Here is a 23,031-nt window from a genome sequence, read left to right as displayed (position 1 = left end):
AAATATTGGCAACGAGTATGGCCAAGTCCTCAATTCTGTGCTGACCACTGGTGAGGGGGCTGGGCTTGATGAGCTGTGTCAAGGGGTTGTGAGGAGGTACATGGATGCTGGTGAGCCAGAGCCGGATGCCATATATGTGGACAGAGACTGCTGCAGTGAAACAGGTGTGTTTCCTCCATTTGTGCTGTGATGTAAATTTTTAATTTCACACATTTTACACATGTAGATCCGTGGGATTGTAATGCGATTGTAACTCGACTGATTTATTGTCTGTTGCTGATTTTTACAGGGATGAGCCCAGTTCTTAATTGGTTTCGCCCCTGGAAATCAGTAGTGAGGCTGGATGTGTTTCACTTCATGAGGCGTTTCTCAAAAGGTCTTACAACTGAGCACTATCCACTGTATGGCACGTTCTGCTCTAAGTTGTCCACTTGCATTTTTGAATGGGACAAGGAGGACATTCTTAAGCTGAAGGAGGCGAAGAGGGCAGAACTCAAAGAAAAGCGTGGCAGGCATGTACCTACTGACCCCCAGGTATTGTCCAGCATTACATCCAGTGAGCTGGCCAGGCACTGCCGCAGGAAGACCCGAGGGGTGGAGGAGACCCGCGTGCTGATCCGTCAACTGCTGGACTCCATGTGGGACCTCACAGACACAACTGGTTTGCATCTCATAAACCACGACAGTATGTCTCGTGTCTGGGAGGTCCAGCAGAAGCATCTGCCTTGCATCCAAGATCCACCTGGTGTGCAGTTGTACACAAACATCGGATCCCCGGTGGAGAAGGGAGGCAAAATCCTGGATGTCCTGAGGTGTGGCAGAGGCTCATCCTCTCTTGAGAGCTTCCATCGCCACCAGTGTGGCTTCATCCCAGGCAAGTTGAAATGTTATTTGAAAAATGTTGTTTATGAATGCTGTGTATGAAGTTGTCGTAAGACTCTTTTTTTGTTGTTGTTGTCGTCTGCAATGTTTTTGTCTTGCCAGGGTGGAGGTGTAATGCATTGCACACTCAGATGTACATGCTTGAGGGGCTATCGAGATGGAACATCAATCGGGCTCAGCAAGCGATGAACATGCGTGATACATCACGCACAAAAATATATGATGTGCACTTGATGTCCAGCTTGAATGCCCTTAGCAACAGGGTCCTGGGATATCCACTTCTGCCAGAGTTTAAACCCCCGGGGAAGCCGACCAGTAAGTTTCTCAGAACAATAACAGAACAGAATATTGTCTTAATAACGTGGATATTACATGATGGTTACACCTCTTTTTCATCCACTCATTCTATGCATTCTTTTTTTTTTCTGGTAACTACTTATGTCAGGTGAACGTATTGCAGTGGAATATTTGCTGGCACAGTCAAACAGAGGAGATCTACTGCGTCCGCAGACTGAGATTGGTACTGACCTGCCTGAGGTTCTGGATGAGGGCCCGGAGGATGAATGTCCTGATGTGACAATTCCTCAGGCCACTGACATCTCATTCCAGTCCTCATCTCAGGTATTGTGGTGGCACTTTAACCCCTGAATCTTCTTACAGGAAATCTAATTTGCAGAGTAATTTTCAATACCAATAGCATATGTTTGACTTTTCAAATCGACCATTCCTTTGTGTAATACGAGCACAACAGAGTTTTTCAGCTTCATTGTACTCCTCTCACTGCCTTGTGATTTCTTAGGATTGTACACTTGAAAGTGGCGATAGTGCTGGTCCTGTCAGCTCCCAATCTGAGGACCAGGGACCTGTTACTGCAACTCCGGTAAAGTTGTTAACCTCTGGTGATTAGAAATGCTTGGTCCTTTATGTTTTATTTTAAATTAGCTTCATTTCCTTTCATATTACAGGACAGTAGGTGTGATCCCAGAGGAGTACCCGGGTGGGAGGCTGTCGACGCCTTAGCAGAGTGTCTAGTGAATCTTAATCGCTCAATAACGGCTCTGTCAAATTCTGAAATAGCAAAGATATTGCGGTTGTACTCCTGTCTGGATCCAGCTGACAAGTCTACAACCAAATACTCTCTGAAAAGTAAGAAAAAGACACTTCAAGGGCCATGGAGAGCATCGAGAAAGTGTAGTGGCTCTGCTCCAGGCCAACAAGCTGCTGAGAGGTATGTGTCTTTAATATGCCTGGAATATTTGTGCACATGTATTTGTCTATTCACAGATATATGTATGCAGCACACATGTTCACAATACTCATACATAATGTGGACTGTCATCTGGTCATGTATTTGCAGATTGTTCATGGTGCATGGCCAGGCTGCCCAAAGACCTGACCATAACAGGACATCTGAGTGTGTTGCCCTCAGACTCTACAAAGAGTTCAAGGAAGCCAGAAACAGGCCAAAGGACAACAAAGGGAAAACCTTTGGAATACCTCAGTCCATTGTCATGGCTTACAGTCACATCAAGCAGCTGATTGAGGACTGCAAAGACATACTGGACAAGACCAATCTGGTACTGGTAACCATAAACACTACTACAGTGTCCTCTTGGTGAGTTTATTTTTATAATCTTATTTTTTCACGATTCTTACAATATTCTTACAAAGTAAATAAAAAACACTGACTGAACAACAATGTGTTCTTCTGACTTTTATTTCCTGTAGGCTGCACGATCGGCAGAAGAGAACTGACCGTGATGGATTACTGCAAGGTGTACAGCTTCCTCAGCAGATCCATTCGGCAGAGGAATCCCTCCTTCAGGCCCGGAACCTACCATCTGAGCCTATTCAACATGGGTACACCGTTATGGAGTTCCATGAACCTGAAAACCGCGAGGGCGAGGCAGTAATTCGTCGACGTCGCTCTGCCAGAACACCTGCACCCACACACACTGGAGATGATGCCTGGCTGGCAGAAAGTGATCTTGCTCATTGTGAGCAATCACTATCTTACTCAGCACTCACTCACCTCCAGGGCTGGTCCTCCTCCCAGCCATCCACATCTACTCCAGCGTCCCACACACAGGGCTGGTCCTCCTCCCAGCCATCCACATCAGCTCCAGCGTCCCACACACAGGGCTGGTCCTCCTCCCAGCCATCCACATCAGCTCCAGCGTCCCACACACAGGGCTGGTCCTCCTCGCAGCCATCCACATCAGCTCCAGCGTCCCACACACAGGGCTGGTCCTCCTCCCAGCCACCCACATCAGCTCCAGCGTCCCACACACAGGGCTGGTCCTCCTCCCAGCCACCCACATCAGCTCCAGCGTCCCACACACAGGGCTGGTCCTCCTTCCAGCCACCCACATCAGCTCCAGCGTCCCACACACAGGGCTGGTCCTCCTTCCAGCCACCCACATCAGCTCCAGCGTCCCACGCACAGGGCTGGTCCTCCTTCCAGCCACCCACATCAGCTCCAGCGTCCCACGCACAGGGCTGGTCCTCCTTCCAGCCAACATCAGCTCCAGCGTCCCACACACAGGGCTGGTCCTCCTCCCAGCCACCCACATCAGCTCCAGCGTCCCACACACAGGCCTGGTCCTCCTTCCAGCCACCCACATCAGCTCCAGCATCCCACACACAGGGCTGGTCCTCCTTCCAGCCACCCACATCAGCTCCAGCGTCCCACACACAGGGCTGGTCCTCCTTCCAGCCACCCCCGTCTACCCCAGCATCTCATTCTCAGGGTGGCCCTTCAGACTCACGATCCCCAGGTCCAGCTCCAATACCTCAAAAGACTCACAATCGGTTCAGGGGCACATTGTTAATATGTTAACATATTTTACTATTATATATTGTTGTTTGAATATTTTATATATGTATATATATATATATATATATATATATGTGTGTGTGTATAGATATGTATTTTTGTAATATTTGATAATGGTAGATAAATATGTTCTCACTTCATGCATCTGTATCTACAACTTTTGAGAAAAAAAATTAAAGCCGTTTCTGAGCTTGCAATACTTTGTACGTTTTGCACTGGTTTTAAGAATGATAGAAAAATACTAAAATGCTACTAAACTATAAAATGAATACTTTATTTTTTGATAAATAATCTGATTAATTAATCAACATCATACTCCCATATGTTATATTATCAGACCACAATCTCGTTCTATTCACACTTTAGTATGTTACTGTAGTCTCAAGGCAGTTTGTCATCACAAGGATTAGAGGTATCGACAGTCTCACAGACTGCATCACAGGCTTCCAAAACAGGCTACACTGTTTCCCCAACAACAAGCCTTGGATGACCAGTGACTTGAAAGCTCTTCTGAATCAAAAGAAGGGAGCCATTTGATCTGGTGACAAGGATGAGTTGAAAAAGCTGCAGCGTTAACTGAGGTGTGAAGGTGTAATGGCTTCCTATAGGCAGAGGCTGGAGAGCAAACTCCAGCTGGAAACCATCCAGGATGTGTGAAAGGGTATGAAATAGATAACAAGTTTCAGCATCAAAGACCACTGGGGGGGGGCCCTCAGGACCCACTAATGGGCCATCCCACACAGGCACAGTCCTCAGACCTTCTCTAAAAATTGCTTTCCCACAGTCACCCCTGCTGAGTGCCCTGGTCCTGATTGCATCAGTAAGTCCTGTGCATCCTGCAACACAGTGTGGGTGATGCTGTCATGCTACCTGCTGCAGCGTGCCTTAAAGAAGCTGCACGGGATGCTTGTCAGCTCATCTACTGTCTCATGTGTTGATGATTATGTCAGGTTGATCATCTTTGGAGCTGTCTGTCTGATGTGATGGTCAGTAAAACAGGATCCCCACAGGAGACTGTTCTGTCTCCATTCCTGTTCACCATATTCAAGATCAAGATTCAAGATTGCCTTTATTGTCACTGAACGTATATATACAATATACAATAAATAGATGAAAATAAAATAAATACATAATATGGTTTGTGTCAATGCAGTGTATGGCTGCAGGGTTGGGGGTGAGTGTATGAGAGGGGCTCCAGGGGGTGAAGAATCGTGGCGATGGATCTGGCTGTCTTCCTGACCCAGCCTGCATAAATAGAGTACAGGTCTGGTTATTATTATGGGTGCCAATGCCAAAGGTAGGGCACACATATTACTATTGCTCATACTTATTGTGAGAATGCTTTAAGGCATTCTCACTATTGTTTTCCTGTTTCCCTTTATTATTATTATTCCACCGTTTTTTGGCGCTTAACTACTCCTGCAATCTTTCACCGATTTCAACAATTGTGGTATCAAAACGTTCAGCTTGTTCAGGAGATGTGTGCTATGACTTTTGGTGTTGATATCTTTTACACTATTTAAACTATTCAACTTCTATTCAACTTTTTTCCTCATTCAAATGAATGGAAATTTCTTTCAACTCTTCAAAAACGTCCTCCTCTTTCCAACCTAACTAGTTGAGCATACACCATTCAAACTTTAAAATGTTCACAAGACATTCAGCTATTACCAAATGTTTCAGCTTTGTCAAATATTAAGCCAATTTTGAAATATGACAGTTTCAAAATCATGAACATTTTTGCTCCTTCTTGATTTTTATGCATGAAAATAGGGCTGTAACTCAGCCATACAGTATCACAGAGACATCATTCAAAGTTTGTATGTGACAGGAAAGACTCAACTTTAACTGTGGTAAAGGGCTTGTCAATAGCTTATACAGCTTTGACACAACGGCAGTTTACGTTTTATGGAGCCAGAGGACTTCGTCTGATGGAGCGCACACTCTAATCCCCACTCTAAAATGATTTAAAAAGAACTTCCTCAAACAAATGCCTCTCACGTCCAAAATGTCTGCCTGATCTACACGAATTATACATCAAAACGTAGGTATTTTAGTCCTCTTTCACACAAAGTCACTCTCATTGAGCTTGGCCTCACTGATTTCTCACAAATCAACTCTAAGCGCAGAGAGTCGCACTCCAGCTCACATACTTTTCCATTATAAACAGGCCAAGCAATGAAATCAGTGTGAAAGCCTCATTTTAAAACTGCCAAAAAAACAAACCTTACACAAGATCAGAATAAAAGGTGTGCCCCTTGGAGGCCTCTGAACTCAGCCATATAAGGTCACACACACATCATTCAAAGTTTGTGTGTGACAGGAAAGACTCAGCTTTAACTGTGGTAAAGGGCTTGTTAATAGCTTATATGGCTTTGACACAACGGCAGTTTACGTTTTAGGTGTCCAGAGGAGCTAATTTTCTGGCTTCACACTCTAAGTCTCACTCTAAAAATCTTTAACAAATTATTTTTCAAACAAATGCCTCTCACGTCCAAAATATCTGCCTGATCTGGATGAATTATACATCAAATCGTAGGTATTCTTTCACCCAATGTGACTGTCATTGAGCTGGGCCTCAAAGATTTCTCAAAAATCACCTCTGAGCACAGAGAGGGAACATTAAATCCCATTATAAAACGGGCGAGGCCTGAAATCAGTCAGAAAAATAATTTTAAAACTGCCATAATAAAGGAGCCACGGGGGTTAGAAGAATAAAATGTACACCGCTGGCTTCCCCCGTCCCTTCTGGTGCTCACGGTGAAAGAATTATTCGGATACGACTTCTACTTTTCGAACAGCGACCGTTTGTTCCAGATTTCTTCCTCAAAATGAAAACCCCATGATTTTAAGGGGACAAAGTGAGGTGCAGATTTGGCAGTTGGCAGTCACAGCTGTTGCCCATAGCAACTAATTGGGAGCTCACTCAAGATGTCTGCCCTGTTCTATCACAGCTGATGAAGCCAGAGCCAAGATGGCTGGCCAGCTGTAACAGCATTGTGCCAGCCTGTTTTATCTGTGCTCCTAATACAATATAACATGACAGCCTCTGTCTGTCAGCAGGGCAGCCAAAACTGTGAAAACAGCTTCATGCCAGCTGCTCACGAGACAAATGCGCGCGATAGCGCGCACTGACTCATATGTTTTCCATTATGATCAACACATCAGCTATCATAACAGCTTCATGCTAGCCCTCACGAGACAAATGCGCGCGATAGCGCGCACTGACTCATGTTTTCCATTATGATCAACACATCATCTGTGATAACAGGTTCGTGCCACTCACGAGACAAATGCGCACGGACTCATATGTTTTCCATTATGATCAACACATCAGCTGTAATAACAGCTTCATGCCATTCGCTGACGACACATATGTCCGCGAAAGGAAAATTGCACGTCCGCAGTACATATTCAACCTTTATTGGACGTCAGCAATTCCACTGTTTTCATTGGTTGTTGGATCGTCACTTCGCCCCTGGTTCTTCGAATATTCTCGAATAGTCTTTCTGTCTGGCGAGCTTTGTTCAGGTAAGACCTATTTTTTGCTTGGTTTGGTTATATTGAACATTATCTGTCGTTGATCGTGGCGGAAATATGACCGTCTTCGAGTTAAATAAAGACCAGGTATTTGCTCATTTTCCTTCCGCCGATGTTTCTGTGTGACTGCCTTGTTCAGCATGCTACACTATTAGCCCGCTGTCTGACGTGGAATGCTGTGAAGGCTATGAATTTACTGAGAATTTATTTTAGTATAAGGCTTGTGTTGAGTGGTTATATTGAACATTATCTGTCGTTGATCGTGGCGGAAATATGAATGTCTTCGAGTTAAATAAAGAATAAGGTATTTGCTCATTTTCCTTCCGCTGATGTTTCTGTGTGCCTGCGTTAGCTTAGTATGCTACATTGTTAGCCCGCAGCCTGAACTTGAACGCTCTCGACGGCAAAAGCTATGTGCTGGTGTTGAATGAGTCAGAATGTGAATGCATTGTGATCTGAACAGAATATGGCTTGTGTTGACTGCTCATTTTGCTTATTTATCCATTTTTCTGTCTATTTATTCGTGTATATATTCTCAAATCATGAGCACTTTTGAATGATAATCATGGTATTTTATTTGACAGTTGGCAATTATGATGTTAATTGTTGTACATATCTTCCAATCAGTGAAATATGAACTTTGAGGATCATGGCTTAACTAGTAGAGTGTGATTCTTCCTGATTGCTGTACCGTGCTGGCACGGTGATGCTTTGACAATTAGTTTATCATCCTTGACCATTTTTTTGGAAAAGAGCATCATGAGTTTGTTCAGTCAGAGAGCAGCAGCAGACACAGAGGAAAGAAGCCCACAGTGAAGACCAACTACACCACCAGTGATGAGAAGCTCAGAGAAGGCAGACGGGACAGAGACGGAGCAGCTTCAGTCAGACAGAGAAAAAGATGAAACTGAGGTAAATGTTGGAGTCAAAGGTTCAGAGTTACACCTCACACTTCACTCTGTTTAACGTGAATCCTTAACTCATAACATCACCAGATTGTTCCATTTATTCATTACAAGTTATCATGCTTTTGTTTTTCTTCTCTCAGAGAAACCAACACAACCCCCCCCCCCCCCCAGAAAACACTGATGCAGCATCTTCAGTTGGAGAAGCAGGACCTCATTAGATGTAACGCTGCACTTACAGGTGAGACTTCTACATGTATGAAGACAGTTTCAGTGCTTTTCATCATGTGTGCTTGGTGCTAATTTCATGATTGTTGTCTCCAGCTTTTAAAACATGAGCAACCAGATGGAAACCGGCATGAATCCAGACTACAGTCATCATGCAGATGCTGCAGAGACAGACAAAAAGGTCTAAAGTAAGTACTGACACTTCCCCTCACAGCTCACATACAGTAAGGATGTCTGTTTATGATTAATGCTGTTAATGATTATGTGTCCAGCTTTCCATCTGAGGTCCTGCTGAACCGAACACCTGCGCTTCCACAGGAGGATTCAAACTGCATCGTGACGTGTCCAAGGAGAAGAACTATAAAAAAAGGTGAGTGTTTTTATCTTTACTCAATACATTGATTGTACTTTAGATATTTTTTGTGATGAATCAAAAACAAGAAAATTGATCTACATTGACATGAGAAACTCAACATTTGGTTTCCTCTCTTTTTGTCTTACGAAGCAGAGAAGGACTCCCATCAGCTGCAGTGACCCAAACAACCTTCAGCAACCACAGATGTGACCGAGGACTCCGATGAAGACTGGAGTTTCTATCACCATAGGACAGAGGTAAGATTTGAATGTTGTTGGGTTTAATATCCTCTTGTCTGTAAAGTGGTCCATCGTGTGTAGCCTCTCTGTGTCTGTGTGTGGACGGGCAGAAGACGGGCAGCAGCTTGGCACCCATCAAAATTTCTTCAGAAATCTTCTAGTTATTATTAACCTCTGATTTCTAGTACCACTCTGAATCATTCCACCTGCAAGTTCTCTCATGGACAACTGCCTATACTCTGATCTCTTTTCTCTTTCTATAATGTTATATGGATAATGGTATATATGTAAGGTCTTGACTTTACTGCAAGGTGCCTTGAGATAATGATTGAGATTATGATTTGGCCACTACAAATAAAAATTGAATTCAAGTGAATTGAAACAAAATCAACTGCTCCTGAATGTGAATAAGACCAAGGAGATGGTGATCAACTTTAAATGGCTGAGGCAGTTGGAATAGTATTTGCTTTTTTATCATCTGCTGCTGTGGCAAAATAATTTCCTCTTGTAGGATTAATAAAGTATTGTGATTCTGATTAATTCTGAGTTAAGGGCACCTGACATCAGCCAATGATTCAACATATCTCCAACAGCGCCCTCTGCTGACCATTAGGGAGAACGACATCAGAATGAAGCCAAAATTCTCCTTTTTTTTCTCCTTTTCTTTCCCCCTCTTTCCTTGTTCTTCTTCCTTCCTTCCCCCACCGTGACAGTGCGTTTTGCCCCATTTTTGGCCAAGTGGTTAAGGCGATGGACTGCTAATCCATTGTGCTTTGCACGCATGGGTTCAAATCCCATTCTCGTCGGCTTTCCATCTAAAGCAGTGTTGTCAACACTTGTTTCTGATTCCACTTTGTGCAAATGCATTTTTCAAACAATGCTTATGTGGCAATATTTTTATTTTAGCTTACATTAGGTTCATTAGGGGGATTGAATGTGTCATGAACAATTTGTTTTCTGACTTCAGGGTAATCATGCTCTGAAAGATTACTTTTGCTTTCAGTTTACACCCACCTTTGACTTGTATATTAGCCGCAATCAGCTGTAAATGACTTTCTCCACAGAGCACAAGCAAGTTAAAGCTTCCTGGAGAATGCGGGCATCCCGCTATGTCTCGCATGTTAAGCAGGCGCTCTACCACTTGCGCTAATTCCCCTTTCATTGTTGAGTAGAGACTGCAGATATCATGGAACCCTAGCACCCCCCCAGCCCCACCCCACCCCCCCGTGCTCGTCCTAGGGTCATTTGCATTGATTTATGCTTTTTGAAGGTAATTGACGCTAATCCATTTCCATGCAAGTGGGTCAACTCCGGTCCTGATGGGCACTTATTTGCAAATCAGATGATGCGTTCAGGAGCTATGTCAGTCTTTTCTTAGTGCTTCCAAATCAACGATCATTTCTGACCAAAAGATCTATTCCTCGATCCATCAAAAGGAATAGATCTCACGATTGTGGCTTGTTGGTTTTACTCAGTGTGTTTTTCAGACTGGTTGAATGTATCAAGAAGAGTCTTGCATCCGATTAGTGAGACACAGGAATTCCGTAGTGTTTCATGCTTTCAGTTTTTAAACAAATTTGAATTTGCATATTAGTTGGTCTGCCTTTATAAGACCACCATTTAGACCTCTCACCAGAAGAGCACCTAAAAGATTTCTGAGGAATGAGGACATGAATCCCGCCACATTTTGCATGGAAAGCAAGCCCTTTATAGTTTGACCTAATTTGCCTTCCATATTTGAGTATATACTGAAGAGACTGAAACCCTAAATTTGAATTGCCCTAAATCCAACTGCATTTGTTTTGCCCTATTTGTAAATCAAAGAACCTCAAAGATCCCTACATGAAAACATATTTAGATCATAATGATTCTCCTTTTGTGAAAGGAGGAATTCATATGCTCTGCCCACAAGGCCTTTGTACCTTGTGACGCGCTCATGTGAGATTGAAATTTTACAAAGGCAACACAAGACCAAACGATGACAATAACCTCCACTGATCATGTCAAAGCTTCCTGGAGAAGGCGTGAATGGATCACAACATGCTCAACCAGCTCTTGGATTTGAACACCATCCCCTATGGTTGTAGGGCTCACGATGCAGATATCGCAAAACCCTAAGCCAACTTCAGCTGTACCACCACAGATGTTGATGATTTCCTCCACTGAAATGTGAAGCTAAGGAAGGATTCCTGGAGAATGCAGGCATCGATCCCGCTACCTCTCACATGCAAAGCGAGCGCTCTACCACTTGAGCTAATTCCCCTTTTTTTCCTTTTGTGAAGGAAGGGAGAATTGATTTCCTCCTTTCACAGCCCTGCGTTACTAATGAGGCTGCAATGTGAGACTGAAATTTTAGCAGCTGTTGTCGAGGACGCGAATTTTTAGCATCAAAACAACAGTTGAGGGGACGAGGTGGCCGAGTGGTTAAGGCGATGGACTGCTAATCCATTGTGCTTTGCACGCATGGGTTCAAATCCCATTCTCGTCGGCTTTCCATCTAAAGCAGTGTTGTCAACACTTGTTTCTGATTCCACTTTGTGCAAATGCATTTTTCAAACAATGCTTATGTGGCAATATTTTTATTTTAGCTTACATTAGGTTCATTAGGGGGATTGAATGTGTCATGAACAATTTGTTTTCTGACTTCAGGGTAATCATGCTCTGAAAGATTACTTTTGCTTTCAGTTTACACCCACCTTTGACTTGTATATTAGCCGCAATCAGCTGTAAATGACTTTCTCCACAGAGCACAAGCAAGTTAAAGCTTCCTGGAGAATGCGGGCATCCCGCTATGTCTCGCATGTTAAGCAGGCGCTCTACCACTTGCGCTAATTCCCCTTTCATTGTTGAGTAGAGACTGCAGATATCATGGAACCCTAGCACCCCCCCAGAACCCCACCCCACCCCCCCGTGCTCGTCCTAGGGTCATTTGCATTGATTTATGCTTTTTGAAGGTAATTGACGCTAATCCATTTCCATGCAAGTGGGTCAACTCCGGTCCTGATGGGCACTTATTTGCAAATCAGATGATGCGTTCAGGAGCTATGTCAGTCTTTTCTTAGTGCTTCCAAATCAACGATCATTTCTGACCAAAAGATCTATTCCTCGATCCATCAAAAGGAATAGATCTCACGATTGTGGCTTGTTGGTTTTACTCAGTGTGTTTTTCAGACTGGTTGAATGTATCAAGAAGAGTCTTGCATCCGATTAGTGAGACACAGGAATTCCGTAGTGTTTCATGCTTTCAGTTTTTAAACAAATTTGAATTTGCATATTAGTTGGTCTGCCTTTATAAGACCACCATTTAGACCTCTCACCAGAAGAGCACCTAAAAGATTTCTGAGGAATGAGGACATGAATCCCGCCACATTTTGCATGGAAAGCAAGCCCTTTATAGTTTGACCTAATTTGCCTTCCATATTTGAGTATATACTGAAGAGACTGAAACCCTAAATTTGAATTGCCCTAAATCCAACTGCATTTGTTTTGCCCTATTTGTAAATCAAAGAACCTCAAAGATCCCTACATGAAAACATATTTAGATCATAATGATTCTCCTTTTGTGAAAGGAGGAATTCATATGCTCTGCCCACAAGGCCTTTGTACCTTGTGACGCGCTCATGTGAGATTGAAATTTTACAAAGGCAACACAAGACCAAACGATGACAATAACCTCCACTGATCATGTCAAAGCTTCCTGGAGAAGGCGTGAATGGATCACAACATGCTCAACCAGCTCTTGGATTTGAACACCATCCCCTATGGTTGTAGGGCTCACGATGCAGATATCGCAAAACCCTAAGCCAACTTCAGCTGTACCACCACAGATGTTGATGATTTCCTCCACTGAAATGTGAAGCTAAGGAAGGATTCCTGGAGAATGCAGGCATCGATCCCGCTACCTCTCACATGCAAAGCGAGCGCTCTACCACTTGAGCTAATTCCCCTTTTTTTCCTTTTGTGAAGGAAGGGAGAATTGATTTCCTCCTTTCACAGCCCTGCGTTACTAATGAGGCTGCAATGTGAGACTGAAATTTTAGCAGCTGTTGTTGAGGACGCAAATTTTTAGCATCAAAACAACAGTTGAGGTGACGAGGTGGCCGAGTGGTTAAGGCGATGTACTGCTAATCCATTGTGCTTTGCACGCATGGGTTCAAATCCCATTCTCGTCGGCTTTCCATCTAAAGCAGTGTTGTCAACACTTGTTTCTGATTCCACTTTGTGCAAATGCATTTTTCAAACAATGCTTATGTGGCAATATTTTTATTTTAGCTTACATTAGGTTCATTAGGGGGATTTAATGTGTCATGAACAATTTGTTTTCTGACTTCAGGGTAATCATGCTCTGAAAGATTACTTTTGCTTTCAGTTTACACCCACCTTTGACTTGTATATTAGCCGCAATCAGCTGTAAATGACTTTCTCCACAGAGCACAAGCAAGTTAAAGCTTCCTGGAGAATGCGGGCATCCCGCTATGTCTCGCATGTTAAGCAGGCGCTCTACCACTTGCGCTAATTCCCCTTTCATTGTTGAGTAGAGACTGCAGATATCATGGAACCCTAGCACCCCCCCAGAACCCCACCCCACCCCCCCGTGCTCGTCCTAGGGTCATTTGCATTGATTTATGCTTTTTGAAGGTAATTGACGCTAATCCATTTCCATGCAAGTGGGTCAACTCCGGTCCTGATGGGCACTTATTTGCAAATCAGATGATGTGTTCAGGAGCTATGTCAGTCTTTTCTTAGTGCTTCCAAATCAACGATCATTTCTGACCAAAAGATCTATTCCTCGATCCATCAAAAGGAATAGATCTCACGATTGTGGCTTGTTGGTTTTACTCAGTGTGTTTTTCAGACTGGTTGAATGTATCAAGAAGAGTCTTGCATCCGATTAGTGAGACACAGGAATTCCGTAGTGTTTCATGCTTTCAGTTTTTAAACAAATTTGAATTTGCATATTAGTTGGTCTGCCTTTATAAGACCACCATTTAGACCTCTCACCAGAAGAGCACCTAAAAGATTTCTGAGGAATGAGGACATGAATCCCGCCACATTTTGCATGGAAAGCAAGCCCTTTATAGTTTGACCTAATTTGCCTTCCATATTTGAGTATATACTGAAGAGACTGAAACCCTAAATTTGAATTGCCCTAAATCCAACTGCATTTGTTTTGCCCTATTTGTAAATCAAAGAACCTCAAAGATCCCTACATGAAAACATATTTAGATCATAATGATTCTCCTTTTGTGAAAGGAGGAATTCATATGCTCTGCCCACAAGGCCTTTGTACCTTGTGACGCGCTCATGTGAGATTGAAATTTTACAAAGGCAACACAAGACCAAACGATGACAATAACCTCCACTGATCATGTCAAAGCTTCCTGGAGAAGGCGTGAATGGATCACAACATGCTCAACCAGCTCTTGGATTTGAACACCATCCCCTATGGTTGTAGGGCTCACGATGCAGATATCGCAAAACCCTAAGCCAACTTCAGCTGTACCACCACAGATGTTGATGATTTCCTCCACTGAAATGTGAAGCTAAGGAAGGATTCCTGGAGAATGCAGGCATCGATCCCGCTACCTCTCACATGCAAAGCGAGCGCTCTACCACTTGAGCTAATTCCCCTTTTTTTCCTTTTGTGAAGGAAGGGAGAATTGATTTCCTCCTTTCACAGCCCTGCGTTACTAATGAGGCTGCAATGTGAGACTGAAATTTTAGCAGCTGTTGTTGAGGACGCAAATTTTTAGCATCAAAACAACAGTTGAGGTGACGAGGTGGCCGAGTGGTTAAGGCGATGTACTGCTAATCCATTGTGCTTTGCACGCATGGGTTCAAATCCCATTCTCGTCGGCTTTCCATCTAAAGCAGTGTTGTCAACACTTGTTTCTGATTCCACTTTGTGCAAATGCATTTTTCAAACAATGCTTATGTGGCAATATTTTTATTTTAGCTTACATTAGGTTCATTAGGGGGATTTAATGTGTCATGAACAATTTGTTTTCTGACTTCAGGGTAATCATGCTCTGAAAGATTACTTTTGCTTTCAGTTTACACCCACCTTTGACTTGTATATTAGCCGCAATCAGCTGTAAATGACTTTCTCCACAGAGCACAAGCAAGTTAAAGCTTCCTGGAGAATGCGGGCATCCCGCTATGTCTCGCATTTTAAGCAGGCGCTCTACCACTTGCGCTAATTCCCCTTTCATTGTTGAGTAGAGACTGCAGATATCATGGAACCCTAGCACCCCCCCAGAACCCCACCCCACCCCCCCGTGCTCGTCCTAGGGTCATTTGCATTGATTTATGCTTTTTGAAGGTAATTGACGCTAATCCATTTCCATGCAAGTGGGTCAACTCCGGTCCTGATGGGCACTTATTTGCAAATCAGATGATGTGTTCAGGAGCTATGTCAGTCTTTTCTTAGTGCTTCCAAATCAACGATCATTTCTGACCAAAAGATCTATTCCTCGATCCATCAAAAGGAATAGATCTCACGATTGTGGCTTGTTGGTTTTACTCAGTGTGTTTTTCAGACTGGTTGAATGTATCAAGAAGAGTCTTGCATCCGATTAGTGAGACACAGGAATTCCGTAGTGTTTCAATTGAATTGCCCTAAATCCAACTGCATTTGTTTTGCCCTATTTGTAAATCAAAGAACCTCAAAGATCCCTACATGAAAACATATTTAGATCATAATGATTCTCCTTTTGTGAAAGGAGGAATTCATATGCTCTGCCCACAAGGCCTTTGTACCTTGTGACGCGCTCATGTGAGATTGAAATTTTACAAAGGCAACACAAGACCAAACGATGACAATAACCTCCACTGATCATGTCAAAGCTTCCTGGAGAAGGCGTGAATGGATCACAACATGCTCAACCAGCTCTTGGATTTGAACACCATCCCCTATGGTTGTAGGGCTCACGATGCAGATATCGCAAAACCCTAAGCCAACTTCAGCTGTACCACCACAGATGTTGATGATTTCCTCCACTGAAATGTGAAGCTAAGGAAGGATTCCTGGAGAATGCAGGCATCGATCCCGCTACCTCTCACATGCAAAGCGAGCGCTCTACCACTTGAGCTAATTCCCCTTTTTTTCCTTTTGTGAAGGAAGGGAGAATTGATTTCCTCCTTTCACAGCCCTGCGTTACTAATGAGGCTGCAATGTGAGACTGAAATTTTAGCAGCTGTTGTTGAGGACGCGAAATTTTAGCATCAAAACAACAGTTGAGGGGACGAGGTGGCCGAGTGGTTAAGGCGATGGACTGCTAATCCATTGTGCTTTGCACGCATGGGTTCAAATCCCATTCTCGTCGGCTTTCCATCTAAAGCAGTGTTGTCAACACTTGTTTCTGATTCCACTTTGTGCAAATGCATTTTTCAAACAATGCTTATGTGGCAATATTTTTATTTTAGCTTACATTAGGTTCATTAGGGGGATTGAATGTGTCATGAACAATTTGTTTTCTGACTTCAGGGTAATCATGCTCTGAAAGATTACTTTTGCTTTCAGTTTACACCCACCTTTGACTTGTATATTAGCCGCAATCAGCTGTAAATGACTTTCTCCACAGAGCACAAGCAAGTTAAAGCTTCCTGGAGAATGCGGGCATCCCGCTATGTCTCGCATGTTAAGCAGGCGCTCTACCACTTGCGCTAATTCCCCTTTCATTGTTGAGTAGAGACTGCAGATATCATGGAACCCTAGCACTCCCCCAGCCCCACCCCACCCCCCCGTGCTCGTCCTAGGGTCATTTGCATTGATTTATGCTTTTTGAAGGTAATTGACGCTAATCCATTTCCATGCAAGTGGGTCAACTCCGGTCCTGATGGGCACTTATTTGCAAATCAGATGATGTGTTCAGGAGCTATGTCAGTCTTTTCTTAGTGCTTCCAAATCAACGATCATTTCTGACCAAAAGATCTATTCCTCGATCCATCAAAAGGAATAGATCTCACGATTGTGGCTTGTTGGTTTTACTCAGTGTGTTTTTCAGACTGGTTGAATGTATCAAGAAGAGTCTTGCATCCGATTAGTGAGACACAGGAATTCCGTAGTGTTTCATGCTTTCAGTTTTTAAACAAATTTGAATTTGCATATTAGTTGGTCTGCCTTTATAAGACCACCATTTAGACCTCTCACCAGAAGAGCACCTAAAAGATTTCTGAGGAATGAGGACATGAATCCCGCCACATTTTGCATGGAAAGCAAGCCCTTTATAGTTTGACCTAATTTGCCTTCCATATTTGAGTATATACTGAAGAGACTGAAACCCTAAATTTGAATTGCCCTAAATCCAACTGCATTTGTTTTGCCCTATTTGTAAATCAAAGAACCTCAAAGATCCCTACATGAAAACATATTTAGATCATAATGATTCTCCTTTTGTGAAAGGAGGAATTCATATGCTCTGCCCACAAGGCCTTTGTACCTTGTGACGCGCTCATGTGAGATTGAAATTTTACAACATGCTCAACCAGCTCTTGGATTTGAACACCATCCCCTATGGTTGTAGGGCTCACGATGCAGATATCGCAAAACCCTAAGCCAACTTCAGCTGTACCACCACAGCTGTTGATGATTTCCTCCACTGAAATGTGAAGGTAAGGAAGGATTCCTGGAGAATGCAGGCATCGATCCCGCTACCTCTCACATGCAAAGCGAGCGCTCTACCACTTGAGCTAATTCCCCTTTTTTTCCTTTTGTGAAGGAAGGGAGAATTGATTTCCTCCTTTCACAGCCCTGCGTTACTAATGAGGCTGCAATGTGAGACTGAAATTTTAGCAGCTGTTGTTGAGGACGCGAATTTTTAGCATCAAAACAACAGTTGAGGTGACGAGGTGGCCGAGTGGTTAAGGCGATGGACTGCTAATCCATTGTGCTTTGCACGCATGGGTTCAAATCCCATTCTCGTCGGCTTTCCATCTAAAGCAGTGTTGTCAACACTTGTTTCTGATTCCACTTTGTGCAAATGCATTTTTCAAACAATGCTTATGTGGCAATATTTTTATTTTAGCTTACATTAGGTTCATTAGGGGGATTGAATGTGTCATGAACAATTTGTTTTCTGACTTCAGGGTAATCATGCTCTGAAAGATTACTTTTGCTTTCAGTTTACACCCACCTTTGACTTGTATATTAGCCGCAATCAGCTGTAAATGACTTTCTCCACAGAGCACAAGCAAGTTAAAGCTTCCTGGAGAATGCGGGCATCCCGCTATGTCTCGCATGTTAAGCAGGCGCTCTACCACTTGCGCTAATTCTCCTTTCATTGTTGAGTAGAGACTGCAGATATCATGGAACCCTAGCACCCCACCAGCCCCACCCCACCCCCCCGTGCTCGTCCTAGGGTCATTTGCATTGATTTATGCTTTTTGAAGGTAATTGACGCTAATCCATTTCCATGCAAGTGGGTCAACTCCGGTCCTGATGGGCACTTATTTGCAAATCAGATGATGTGTTCAGGAGCTATGTCAGTCTTTTCTTAGTGCTTCCAAATCAACGATCATTTCTGACCAAAAGATCTATTCCTCGATCCATCAAAAGGAATAGATCTCACGATTGTGGCTTGTTGGTTTTACTCAGTGTGTTTTTCAGACTGGTTGAATGTATCAAGAAGAGTCTTGCATCCGATTAGTGAGACACAGGAATTCCGTAGTGTTTCATGCTTTCAGTTTTTAAACAAATTTGAATTTGCATATTAGTTGGTCTGCCTTTATAAGACCACCATTTAGACCTCTCACCAGAAGAGCACCTAAAAGATTTCTGAGGAATGAGGACATGAATCCCGCCACATTTTGCATGGAAAGCAAGCCCTTTATAGTTTGACCTAATTTGCCTTCCATATTTGAGTATATACTGAAGAGACTGAAACCCTAAATTTGAATTGCCCTAAATCCAACTGCATTTGTTTTGCCCTATTTGTAAATCAAAGAACCTCAAAGATCCCTACATGAAAACATATTTAGATCATAATGATTCTCCTTTTGTGAAAGGAGGAATTCATATGCTCTGCCCACAAGGCCTTTGTACCTTGTGACGCGCTCATGTGAGATTGAAATTTTACAAAGGCAACACAAGACCAAACGATGACAATAACCTCCACTGATCATGTCAAAGCTTCCTGGAGAAGGCGTGAATGGATCACAACATGCTCAACCAGCTCTTGGATTTGAACACCATCCCCTATGGTTGTAGGGCTCACGATGCAGATATCGCAAAACCCTAAGCCAACTTCAGCTGTACCACCACAGATGTTGATGATTTCCTCCACTGAAATGTGAAGCTAAGGAAGGATTCCTGGAGAATGCAGGCATCGATCCCGCTACCTCTCACATGCAAAGCGAGCGCTCTACCACTTGAGCTAATTCCCCTTTTTTTCCTTTTGTGAAGGAAGGGAGAATTGATTTCCTCCTTTCACAGCCCTGCGTTACTAATGAGGCTGCAATGTGAGACTGAAATTTTAGCAGCTGTTGTCGAGGACGCGAATTTTTAGCATCAAAACAACAGTTGAGGGGACGAGGTGGCCGAGTGGTTAAGGCGATGGACTGCTAATCCATTGTGCTTTGCACGCATGGGTTCAAATCCCATTCTCGTCGGCTTTCCATCTAAAGCAGTGTTGTCAACACTTGTTTCTGATTCCACTTTGTGCAAATGCATTTTTCAAACAATGCTTATGTGGCAATATTTTTATTTTAGCTTACATTAGGTTCATTAGGGGGATTGAATGTGTCATGAACAATTTGTTTTCTGACTTCAGGGTAATCATGCTCTGAAAGATTACTTTTGCTTTCAGTTTACACCCACCTTTGACTTGTATATTAGCCGCAATCAGCTGTAAATGACTTTCTCCACAGAGCACAAGCAAGTTAAAGCTTCCTGGAGAATGCGGGCATCCCGCTATGTCTCGCATGTTAAGCAGGCGCTCTACCACTTGCGCTAATTCCCCTTTCATTGTTGAGTAGAGACTGCAGATATCATGGAACCCTAGCACCCCCCCAGCCCCACCCCACCCCCCCGTGCTCGTCCTAGGGTCATTTGCATTGATTTATGCTTTTTGAAGGTAATTGACGCTAATCCATTTCCATGCAAGTGGGTCAACTCCGGTCCTGATGGGCACTTATTTGCAAATCAGATGATGCGTTCAGGAGCTATGTCAGTCTTTTCTTAGTGCTTCCAAATCAACGATCATTTCTGACCAAAAGATCTATTCCTCGATCCATCAAAAGGAATAGATCTCACGATTGTGGCTTGTTGGTTTTACTCAGTGTGTTTTTCAGACTGGTTGAATGTATCAAGAAGAGTCTTGCATCCGATTAGTGAGACACAGGAATTCCGTAGTGTTTCATGCTTTCAGTTTTTAAACAAATTTGAATTTGCATATTAGTTGGTCTGCCTTTATAAGACCACCATTTAGACCTCTCACCAGAAGAGCACCTAAAAGATTTCTGAGGAATGAGGACATGAATCCCGCCACATTTTGCATGGAAAGCAAGCCCTTTATAGTTTGACCTAATTTGCCTTCCATATTTGAGTATATACTGAAGAGACTGAAACCCTAAATTTGAATTGCCCTAAATCCAACTGCATTTGTTTTGCCCTATTTGTAAATCAAAGAACCTCAAAGATCCCTACATGAAAACATATTTAGATCATAATGATTCTCCTTTTGTGAAAGGAGGAATTCATATGCTCTGCCCACAAGGCCTTTGTACCTTGTGACGCGCTCATGTGAGATTGAAATTTTACAAAGGCAACACAAGACCAAACGATGACAATAACCTCCACTGATCATGTCAAAGCTTCCTGGAGAAGGCGTGAATGGATCACAACATGCTCAACCAGCTCTTGGATTTGAACACCATCCCCTATGGTTGTAGGGCTCACGATGCAGATATCGCAAAACCCTAAGCCAACTTCAGCTGTACCACCACAGATGTTGATGATTTCCTCCACTGAAATGTGAAGCTAAGGAAGGATTCCTGGAGAATGCAGGCATCGATCCCGCTACCTCTCACATGCAAAGCGAGCGCTCTACCACTTGAGCTAATTCCCCTTTTTTTCCTTTTGTGAAGGAAGGGAGAATTGATTTCCTCCTTTCACAGCCCTGCGTTACTAATGAGGCTGCAATGTGAGACTGAAATTTTAGCAGCTGTTGTCGAGGACGCGAATTTTTAGCATCAAAACAACAGTTGAGGGGACGAGGTGGCCGAGTGGTTAAGGCGATGGACTGCTAATCCATTGTGCTTTGCACGCATGGGTTCAAATCCCATTCTCGTCGGCTTTCCATCTAAAGCAGTGTTGTCAACACTTGTTTCTGATTCCACTTTGTGCAAATGCATTTTTCAAACAATGCTTATGTGGCAATATTTTTATTTTAGCTTACATTAGGTTCATTAGGGGGATTGAATGTGTCATGAACAATTTGTTTTCTGACTTCAGGGTAATCATGCTCTGAAAGATTACTTTTGCTTTCAGTTTACACCCACCTTTGACTTGTATATTAGCCGCAATCAGCTGTAAATGACTTTCTCCACAGAGCACAAGCAAGTTAAAGCTTCCTGGAGAATGCGGGCATCCCGCTATGTCTCGCATGTTAAGCAGGCGCTCTACCACTTGCGCTAATTCCCCTTTCATTGTTGAGTAGAGACTGCAGATATCATGGAACCCTAGCACCCCCCCAGCCCCACCCCACCCCCCCGTGCTCGTCCTAGGGTCATTTGCATTGATTTATGCTTTTTGAAGGTAATTGACGCTAATCCATTTCCATGCAAGTGGGTCAACTCCGGTCCTGATGGGCACTTATTTGCAAATCAGATGATGCGTTCAGGAGCTATGTCAGTCTTTTCTTAGTGCTTCCAAATCAACGATCATTTCTGACCAAAAGATCTATTCCTCGATCCATCAAAAGGAATAGATCTCACGATTGTGGCTTGTTGGTTTTACTCAGTGTGTTTTTCAGACTGGTTGAATGTATCAAGAAGAGTCTTGCATCCGATTAGTGAGACACAGGAATTCCGTAGTGTTTCATGCTTTCAGTTTTTAAACAAATTTGAATTTGCATATTAGTTGGTCTGCCTTTATAAGACCACCATTTAGACCTCTCACCAGAAGAGCACCTAAAAGATTTCTGAGGAATGAGGACATGAATCCCGCCACATTTTGCATGGAAAGCAAGCCCTTTATAGTTTGACCTAATTTGCCTTCCATATTTGAGTATATACTGAAGAGACTGAAACCCTAAATTTGAATTGCCCTAAATCCAACTGCATTTGTTTTGCCCTATTTGTAAATCAAAGAACCTCAAAGATCCCTACGTGAAAACATATTTAGATCATAATGATTCTCCTTTTGTGAAAGGAGGAATTCATATGCTCTGCCCACAAGGCCTTTGTACCTTGTGACGCGCTCATGTGAGATTGAAATTTTACAAAGGCAACACAAGACCAAACGATGACAATAACCTCCACTGATCATGTCAAAGCTTCCTGGAGAAGGCGTGAATGGATCACAACATGCTCAACCAGCTCTTGGATTTGAACACCATCCCCTATGGTTGTAGGGCTCACGATGCAGATATCGCAAAACCCTAAGCCAACTTCAGCTGTACCACCACAGATGTTGATGATTTCCTCCACTGAAATGTGAAGCTAAGGAAGGATTCCTGGAGAATGCAGGCATCGATCCCGCTACCTCTCACATGCAAAGCGAGCGCTCTACCACTTAAGCTAATTCCCCTTTTTTTCCTTTTGTGAAGGAAGGGAGAATTGATTTCCTCCTTTCACAGCCCTGCGTTACTAATGAGGCTGCAATGTGAGACTGAAATTTTAGCAGCTGTTGTTGAGGACGCGAATTTTTAGCATCAAAACAACAGTTGAGGTGACGAGGTGGCCGAGTGGTTAAGGCGATGGACTGCTAATCCATTGTGCTTTGCACGCATGGGTTCAAATCCCATTCTCGTCGGCTTTCCATCTAAAGCAGTGTTGTCAACACTTGTTTCTGATTCCACTTTGTGCAAATGCATTTTTCAAACAATG

At 43.2% G+C, this 23,031-nt stretch overlaps 1 long non-coding RNA gene and 9 other non-coding genes across 10 annotated transcripts; all 10 read left to right on the top strand.

The window, feature by feature from the left end:
* Window positions 1-8,081: 8,081 nt before the first annotated feature.
* On the top strand, window positions 8,082-8,744 carry LOC140282895 (uncharacterized). The gene is made up of 4 exons (XR_011909957.1): window positions 8,082-8,170; window positions 8,307-8,404; window positions 8,488-8,579; window positions 8,664-8,744. It is a non-coding gene; the product is annotated as an uncharacterized lncRNA (long non-coding RNA).
* A 962-nt stretch (window positions 8,745-9,706) lies between these two features.
* On the top strand, window positions 9,707-9,794 carry trnas-gcu (transfer RNA serine (anticodon GCU)). Its single transcript has one exon. It is a non-coding gene; the product is annotated as a tRNA-Ser (tRNA).
* A 1,597-nt stretch (window positions 9,795-11,391) lies between these two features.
* On the top strand, window positions 11,392-11,473 carry trnas-gcu (transfer RNA serine (anticodon GCU)). The gene has a single exon. It is a non-coding gene; the product is annotated as a tRNA-Ser (tRNA).
* Window positions 11,474-13,075: 1,602 nt separating this feature from the next.
* trnas-gcu (transfer RNA serine (anticodon GCU)) lies at window positions 13,076-13,157 on the top strand. The gene has a single exon. It is a non-coding gene; the product is annotated as a tRNA-Ser (tRNA).
* A 1,602-nt stretch (window positions 13,158-14,759) lies between these two features.
* On the top strand, window positions 14,760-14,841 carry trnas-gcu (transfer RNA serine (anticodon GCU)). The gene has a single exon. It is a non-coding gene; the product is annotated as a tRNA-Ser (tRNA).
* A 1,387-nt stretch (window positions 14,842-16,228) lies between these two features.
* trnas-gcu (transfer RNA serine (anticodon GCU)) lies at window positions 16,229-16,310 on the top strand. Its single transcript has one exon. It is a non-coding gene; the product is annotated as a tRNA-Ser (tRNA).
* Window positions 16,311-17,829: 1,519 nt separating this feature from the next.
* On the top strand, window positions 17,830-17,911 carry trnas-gcu (transfer RNA serine (anticodon GCU)). Its single transcript has one exon. It is a non-coding gene; the product is annotated as a tRNA-Ser (tRNA).
* Window positions 17,912-19,511: 1,600 nt separating this feature from the next.
* Window positions 19,512-19,593, top strand: trnas-gcu (transfer RNA serine (anticodon GCU)). The gene has a single exon. It is a non-coding gene; the product is annotated as a tRNA-Ser (tRNA).
* A 1,600-nt stretch (window positions 19,594-21,193) lies between these two features.
* trnas-gcu (transfer RNA serine (anticodon GCU)) lies at window positions 21,194-21,275 on the top strand. The gene has a single exon. It is a non-coding gene; the product is annotated as a tRNA-Ser (tRNA).
* A 1,600-nt stretch (window positions 21,276-22,875) lies between these two features.
* On the top strand, window positions 22,876-22,957 carry trnas-gcu (transfer RNA serine (anticodon GCU)). Its single transcript has one exon. It is a non-coding gene; the product is annotated as a tRNA-Ser (tRNA).
* Window positions 22,958-23,031: the final 74 nt, after the last annotated feature.

This window comes from Leuresthes tenuis, unplaced genomic scaffold, assembly GCF_036924035.1.
Source record: "Leuresthes tenuis unplaced genomic scaffold, fLeuTen1.0.hap1 SCAF_23, whole genome shotgun sequence".
Taxonomy (NCBI): Eukaryota; Metazoa; Chordata; class Actinopteri; order Atheriniformes; family Atherinopsidae; genus Leuresthes; species Leuresthes tenuis.
The sequence above is the reverse complement of the archived record's forward strand: the minus strand, read 5'-3'. Positions and strand labels throughout refer to the sequence as shown.